We start from the raw sequence: 9,038 nt of genomic DNA, 5'->3' as shown, positions 1-9,038 counted from the left end.
GTTAGAGCTCATTTTAGTTCTTCCACCTACGCTCAATGTAGCACGTTATCATGATTTCATACGGGATACTCTACCTGTGCTGCTAGAACATTGCCTTTACAAGTACGACACGACATGTGGTTCATGCACGATGGAGCTCCTGCACATTTCAGTCGAAGTGTTCGTACGCTTCTCAACAACAGATCCGGTGACCGATGGATTGGTAGAGGCGGACCAATTCCATGGCCTCCACGCTCTCCTGACCTCAACCCTCTTGACTTTCATTTATGGGGTCATTTGAAAGCTCTCGTCTACGCAACCCCGGTACCAAATGTAGAGACTCTTCGTGCTCGTATTGTGGACGGCTGTGATACAATACGCCGTTCTCCAGGGCTGCATCAGCGCATCAGGGATTCCATGCGACGGAGGGTGGATGCATGTATCCTCGCTAACGGAGGACATTTTGAACATTTCCTGTAACAAAGTGTTTGAAGTCACGCTGGTACGTTCTGTTGCTGTGTGTTTCCATTCCATGATTAATGTGATTTGAAGAGAAGCAATAAAATGAGCTCTAACATGGAAAGTAAGCGTTTCCGGACACATGTCCACATAACATATTTTCTTTCTTTGTGTGTGAGGAATGTTTCCTGAAAGTTTGGCCATACCTTTTTCAGAATTTATGTTTCTGAACCGTATTCTGCCAATAAATTGTTTTCTTACCACTAATAATTGTTTCAGCGCTTAAAAACACTGCTCATGCAGTGAACGCAGTTGGATTTAAATTGACAGTCCGGAAAAAAACGGTTCACTACACTCAACTGTGTAAACCTAGTCAAATTCAATTACATTACTGTAAAAGCTTCTTTTATGCACTTAACAATAGTGCTCTGGAGGTGCTTAGTGTACTAACTAAGAACGATCTTTCATGTGATACAGCTCTATTTTGGAATAGACCTCGCATTCTAATATACTTACTGAATTACTGTTGTTCTCTTAAGAGCATTTGTCGTTTCATGGTAAGCCAGATGTTTTCCCCTTATATGCAATTTAGAAATACTGATGCCCTTTTAGTACCATGCCAGAGTTATGACCATAAAAAACTAACATTATAACTATAGTAAAACCTGTTTTTACATTAGCAGACTGTACATTTTGCCGACATTTTAGTTTGGTCCTGTCCTAAGCTTTTTCTCTCTGAATTACTTGTTTTTCTGTTATTAAAAATCGACATTCGGAAGCAACCGAAGGATATCTTGTCATCCTTCCCTTCAAACAACGTTTAGAAAGCTCCATCCTCCCCTCTTCTTAAATTAATTGGATGATGACCCCAAATTATTCGGTTTTTCCTTCTCCTTTTCGTTAGTCGACACAATAACAATACTTAGATTTTACTGTCTGTTCATTTCCAACAAAACTGTACGTTTAAAAACAATGAATAATTTACGTAACACATTAAAACTAAATGAATGGGTTTGATGATGAAAGGACATTGCCTTTAATCTGCTGACTCTTGCGGTGGCGACGGTGATTTTACCGCCGTGTGTGTAAACACTGGACTTTTGACAATGGCGATGGTCAATTGACCTGGCAGAAAATATCCGCTGTGAGTGCAAACGGCCTTAAAAACCTGGTCAGAAAGAGCGCGGCCTGGCGGTCGAACCTGTGGCCTTGAACAGCAACGGCAACGGCCAGGCCGCATCATTGTTGTATGTATGTGTCGGTCACACAGGGCGCGACTCTGGCCGGCCAACACCGACTCAAAGGAAGGCCTCGGTGCTTGTTGGTGACGTCGCGTCAGCTAGGCATGGCGAACGCCAGATCTGTTGCAGGCATACGCATAATGGTGATGCCTCCCTCTCTGACACAGGAAAATGTGAAACTATTGGCGGTAGTTGACCGACACACATTGTTCTGAGAGATTTCTGCAATCAATTAATTATGCAATTCATTACATTTCTAAACAAATAGTGTACTCCTGAACGTAAATTTCCACCTGTTTTAAGGATTGACATACAAAAACAACTTCATGGTCCAGCAGCAACAGAATTCGTGCTTCTTTACCTTATTTATAAATCTGAGGAAGTTACGTTTGTACTGGGTTGCTTTTACAAGAAACTGTGAACATATTGGTGCTCTTCTTTAGGTATCTTGGTTGACTATGGGGTGAGGAGCACTGAATGTTAATGAAATATCTTGCGATTGTACACGTTGGGGGAGGGGGTGGGGGACAGAAGAAGAGGCAAAAGAGAGATACTTGTTTTATCAAATATTTTTTTTTATCTTATAAAGTTTTTCCTTTCAGTTGCAAGAGAGGAATATTTATCTTTTCTAATGTGCATGTTTAAAAAAGTTTAAGCTCAGCAGTATTTTCGATGTATGAAGCCATTTTGTTTCCTGTTTAGAATTCCTTTCGTTGAAAACGACTGTAATCTAATGACTGGCAACAGTTGGACATTTACACATGTAAACTGGTTCACATTTCCAGTGACGATGTCAAGCGAAAATAAATAAATAAATAAAAGAAACGAGTTAATTGTAAGGTGGTTGGGGTAAGTTTTGATAACAAAATGGAACAAGTAGATATAGTTACTTGAATGTAAAATTTCCGAAGCTTGCAATGGGGCAAAGCATCTTCTCATATTGATTTACGTTTGTTTCGACAGGATTCAGTAATACAGAACTACGATCTTCATTTGTAGCTTTACGATAGTAACAAAATCTTTTATCTAAATAAAACTGCAGAATCCAAAACAATACCAAATATTTTATCCAAAAATAAGAGATTTATAGTGATAAGCACGCCCAGGCGTTTCTGCCTGCAACAGACCTGGCGTTCGCCGTGCCCAGCTGACGTGACGTCACCAACAAGCGCCGAGGCCTTCCTTGGAGTCGGTGTTGGGCCGGCTCGCCGCGCCGTCTGAAGTCGAGATTCAACACAGGTAGACTCGCAGCAGCCCGGAGCGGCTGTTTGCATTTGCTGGCGCATTTGACAGCAACGGCGCGAGGCAGATCTTTGATACCACGCTACACGTGCAGGCTGCTATGTGATGAGGTTCCATCCGTTTCCACGGTGTGACAGCTGACGCAGCAGCAACCGCTTTTGCCTGTGCGGCGTTCCTTGCCCCGGTCATCCGCCGTGCCTGACCCGCACGGGCAGACTGCGGCGTTGTGTCTGACCAGGCCTTCAAGACGCTCAAAATCAGTTTTTATCTTTCCTGCATGTTTGGAAACTGACACATCCGGGATATATTATAGGAACGAAGCCTAGAAACACAGGTGGCCCTTGTGACTCCTAAGGGATTGAGACCACTCATTTCTAAGTCATTATCAAACTATCACAAACAAGCCATCATTGTCTCATTAATCATCAGTCACTTATTAGTTACCATCTCTCTCCAATATGCCATATTGATCAAATGCCTGGATGGTTAATGGCGTACCCTCGCTTGCAGTACTGAAGTAAATGGCAACTGGCAAATGTTTCAAACTTGGTTCCAATGTGGCGACTCCACATGGACACAGAGAAGAGACAAATAAAACTGGAAACGCATTTCCGAATAAAATTTGGCAGCTCTACAAAGTTTAGATTCGTGTGCTATGCTGTATTCTTACAGGCAGACGCCCTAGTGTCAGCCACATCGGTTTTAGATGAATTCGCTGTTTCTCACACATTTGCTATTAAGGTGTCTCATTTTAAGAGTTAATGTTGTTGGAATATTCTGAATTGCTTTCGTAAATGCACATTTTGAGGCACTACGCCATGTCACTAAGTGCACCACTGCTGAGAGATATTAATAGGCGCTTAAAATAAATAATAACAATTTCAGATTGTTAAATAGGTAAAAATAAATTATTTTCTCTTTTTAAGTGGGACTAAATTGTTCATTTTCGCCTGCCTTAATACATTTTCTTGCTATATACACTTTTCTCTGTTAGTCCCCTGAAAAGTGAAAAAAAACAGGGCTTTACTTTCTATTTTGTAAAGTAAAAACTAAATGTACACAATAATTTCCACAACCCACAACAGATTCATGTCTTAACCAATTTTGTGAACTTTGGTTATAAGAATGATGGACTGTTTTATTGTTACAAACATATTAATGTAGTTTTAAATACTGCTGTAAATTTAATATTAAGAACAAAAGAAGGCATACGATTGTGGAAATCGGTTCTGTTACTAATAATGTGCAAAACTTGACTACTCACATACCTGCATTACTTAACCAGAAATTGAATTCGTCTTGGGTCCTTCCCATAACTATCTACCACTTTTTCGATAAAGGACTCCTCCTCTGACTTTATCTTATCACGATGAACTGACACGATACACAAACAACTGAGTCGATTATCTGCCATGGTAGTTCTTAGCCACGTTTTCACGCGCCTGAGAGTGCTGCAAACGAACATGACGTAGGCCTATACTAATTTATACAGTGTAACCTTCTTCAATTAATCTATTGTGATAATATTTCAAACAAGATTTAAAGGAAAAATGTTTCATCTGACTTAAGAAATTGTTTCAAAGTCTTTCTAATTAAGTAGTTACAATCAGAAAAATTTTACTGTGGTAATTAAGTACCTGAACGATCTTTCCGCAGAGCAGGTGGTTGCCGGTAAGCTAACGGCTATCTTCAAGATTGAAACTACGGCGGGCAAGAATTTGGCTTTGTCCAGTAGATCAGTCAGCTTAATTCAGCAATATCTCCTTCAGTTACTTTATGGCGTTTCCACATATTGATCCATGTCCGTGCTTCTTCAGTGAAGTTATCTAAAAGATAGCCATAAAATCTTTTGATATTTTCAATTATCCTTTTCATATCTAGGTCGCTTTGGGATTTCATTACCTTTGGGTGCAAGCAGAAAATCTCAACAGATGCCTTGTTTTCTTCTGAAAACCGTTCTTGCAAGGACCGGACTAGGGAATACAAATATGGAATAAAGAGAGATTTTCTGTAGTACTCAGTGACAGAAACTGATGGATGATTTGAACGATGCATTTGTCGTGCAACAACTCACGGTTGTCGAATGCCAGTGACATCTATTCCAAGTGCACTTTAGTTGCTTTCAGCATTTTTCATTATCATTTCAAACTCGGTTTCCGCATTTTCTCTCTCATCCAATAACATTTTTACAATTCTTTGAATGTGTTCTGAAACTTCTAACAAGTTAATGTTTACTGATTGTAGGATATTGGTGACAGCTTCTAGTTTGGCTCCAACAATAAATGTTGGAGAAGTAAGTGTGCAGTAAAGTTGCCAGGCTTTCTGCCTAGTTTCACGATCTTCTTCTTTATGTAAAATTGCTAATGCTTCAACAATTTCTAAAAACTTACCATTAAATTTCCTTATAGACTTATGCTTCTCAGACCAGCATGTCTCACACAGTTTTTGAAGGTTCCCAACTAGGACTTACCTTTGCGTGCTCCCCCGGAAAGAAGAAATTCCTTCCTTGATAGTACCAATGGCATTTCTAACCTCTGGTAAGGTGTTCAAATCATTCACAACTAAATTAAGTCTATGGCTAGCACAATGATAGAAGCGAGCCTTGGGATATTTCTCAGCAATTATCTTCTGTACCCCGCCAATTTCACCGGCCATCGAACTGCACCCGTCATAGCCTTGTCCTACCATTTTATCTAGAATTAAACCCGAAGAAGATAAAGTTGATGTTATTGTGTTGGAGATATGTTTTGCATCTAACCTTGCTAATGGTGTAAATCCAAGGAAGTCTTCTCTGACAACATTAGTTGCAAGATCAAAATAACGTGCAGAAAGAGAAAGTTGTTCTGTGCCTGCGATATCCATTGTTTCGACTGCCAAAACTGAAAATGATTCGCTGTTATTGATGGTACTAATCAAATCATTTCTTAGTACTTCGGCGCATACATCAATTAAATCATTTTGGGTTCTATGAGAAACATGGGTAGCATTTTTAGGCGAACCTTCAAAATGTTTCCGCAAATGTTTCGTCGCCTGACTGTACTCTAAATTGTAACAAATCATCAAATACAGCAATTGAATTTGTTTTTCCTCTTAAAGGTAAGTCATGTAATGCACAAAACAATACACAAGAAATAATTGATTTTAACTTTGCACCATTAGTTTGTACTAATTTCGCCATATTCTCGTTGGCGAGTTCTTCCACACTTTTAGTTTTGTTTGTCACAACACTAATGAAATTATTTGACTTTTCTATTGCATCTTTATGCCACTCGGAATTCATATGTATTTTTGCACATTCATGGAACTTTTGAATGCGCCATGATGACTACTATGCATTATGCGTGGGCGGAAAAGCACACAAAACATGCAGAGGGCACCTTTAACTGCTTTAGAATAGACCAGCCACGGATATAATGACAGTCAGTCTGGTCTAAATGTTCTTTTTGTGCTGTCTATGTCATTCTTAAAATTATAACTTTTTTCGAGTTGCCATGGATTCAATAAAATCTTATACTTTAGGCAACTGTCAATATCCTTTTTTTTTTTCAATGTAATTTCCGACATCGGGAATACTGACCAAGATACTACTACCCTCTTCATCAACGCACTTGAAGCCAGCAGAGGTACTGGCTTCGTCTTTATTTTCTCCATCAGCACAACTACTGGAATTTTTAAAAGTGATGGTTGCGTTTGACTCACCCTTTTCCTGTGATACCCCATCATAGACAGTATCTTCTTCGACACCTCCACTTTCATTCGCTTATGAGGTACAAAAACCTTCCGTATATCGGTCATTTTGCCACTGTATACACTGCGCTTTTAAATTCACAACGCACCGACGTCTATGCAAAGCACAATCATGCACCACTGTCCACTTAACAACTCACAATGATTTAACACAACCCTTAACGCGATGTTACACCGAACCGAGCTGAGCGATGACTAAAGAACAGAAGCTGAAATCGTATCACAGTAGTGGGAGGGAGGGAGGGGTTTTGGTTCAACAATGAAACAGCGCGGTATCCATTAGACCGCAAGCCAGCGACTTTGAGTTTCGCGCTATCGTTTGGAGCGGTTTCTTGCGATTGATGTGAAAATATTTATGCGGTATGTTCCTATTAGAACATAGCAAGATTCATCTAGAACGTTCCGGAAATGAAGGTAGCTCACGCCACACGTTCGTTGACAGTAGTTCCAGTGACGAATATTGCCTCCTTCTACAGACAAGTAGCGATATTAGTGGCCACTAGAGATGGGAAACTGAAACACGTAACTGTTTCGAAACACATGAAACAGTACAACGTAATGTTTGGATACGATGTTTCGAAACAGTGAAACAGTTTGTGTTTTGTAATCTAATAAACCTACATATTTTATCATCTTGAATGTCTACTGTATAAGTATGTCCATATAAACATAAATGAGGTGCGAGAGCGCTAATCATATCGCAGAAAGTACGAAACTATCACTTAGGCGTCTTGGCAGTTTCGTATTTCCTGAAGCAAATGCGCTGCTTTCGTGTCGTGTGACTTTCATACTTTTCAATTGGCTGAGGACAGCCATAGCTGAAGACAGAAGAACCACCACGAACGAAACTGGAGGTGGGAGCAAACTGCAGGCACAACGGATATGCTACTGGGATTCCCACATTCCGTTAGTATTGGTAATATACCCATCTTGCTAATTTCCATGCACACAAAGGGAATCATTGTGGATAATAGGCACCGTGACTATAGACTCACAAATAATGCCAAATAACTCGAATAAATAACAAAATATAACAGAAAAAATTTTGTCTTTTAAGGTGTTTCGAACCGTTACTATAAATTCACTATGCTTCCCAGCCCTTCCCGTTCACCATTACACTATCAGTGATACGTCAAACAGATTGCTTGCAATTATACCTACATCAAATTTATGTATATGTCTAATAACCGTCACTTAACGCTTTTTTTTATTCAAAATGTTGTAGGCCTACTTGCGTTTCTTAATATGATTACTGTACATGACCAGAGAAACGTATGTTGTAAAAAAAAGCGTAATTTAACTGAATGATTTTCACATATTTATTATTTTGAACGTGAATAGTATGCGTTGTTTTATTGTCTGGTTAGTGTTTATAAAGCAGATGTTACGCCATTTCAGAATAGGACAGTCAGATAGAAACGAAGCTTTATTTTCAGATATTTTAAGCTTCATGCTGTTGCTTGTCAAAAAGATTTCGACACTCTTGAAAGTGTTTCACGAAGTGGTATGTTGTGTTTCAGTACCTATGCGGAGCCCGAATATCGTCCGACACAGCGTGGAATGAAACATCACTGTTTCGATACAATTAGTCCGTTCCAAGCAGAGGTGGACTGAAACAGCCTTATTTTGAAACAACGATACAGTTTCTGTGTCTGGCTCGAGATCGAATCTGGTCCGGTTACCCGAGACAGGGGCGGAATGAAACACCACTGTTTCGAAACAGTGAACCACAGCCGTTCCGAAACACTGAAACAGTTCCACGTATCGGTACACTGTATCGAAATATAGAAACAGTGGCCAAGTCTAGTGGCCACACAGTACCCTCGAACACTTCTTCAGCAAACGAAAAGGAACGTAATACAATACGCTAATTTAAATTAGCGTCTGACAATTGTTAACCATTATTTTAAATTTGAAAGAATAAAATTTTGCTGAGTGTGTTTTGTTGTGCAACTGTATTGTGTTTCCAGTTGAGGTTTATGAAGAGGTTTGTACCTAGTGAGGTGGGAACAGAGAGGGTGACATTTTAGTACCCTATAAGTCAACATTTTGGAGATAGAACTCTCACCATGGGTACCATTCTTAATGGGACCACGTACACCTGTAGTAGTTTGTCGATCGGCAGATTTGCTTTATTTTATTATAGTTTATTAGTAATGCCCAGAGTTTGTTGGCATGTAAACGGTCTTTCCTTATCAGATATGCATTGTTTACAGTTACTAAAATCTCGAATATTCCGGCTATAGATATCTATCTTTAATTTTGTATTTTTCGTCGTATAGATACTGTATCGTAGTTTATGTTTCAAGTAAGATATAATTTTTTTACGTTTGTGTTTAACGTCCCTTTATGGCACAACTGATTCATTTA

The sequence above is a fragment of the Schistocerca serialis genome, chromosome 1, assembly GCF_023864345.2.
Source record: "Schistocerca serialis cubense isolate TAMUIC-IGC-003099 chromosome 1, iqSchSeri2.2, whole genome shotgun sequence".
Lineage (NCBI taxonomy): Eukaryota > Metazoa > Arthropoda > Insecta > Orthoptera > Acrididae > Schistocerca > Schistocerca serialis.
This window is presented reverse-complemented; position numbering follows the sequence as displayed.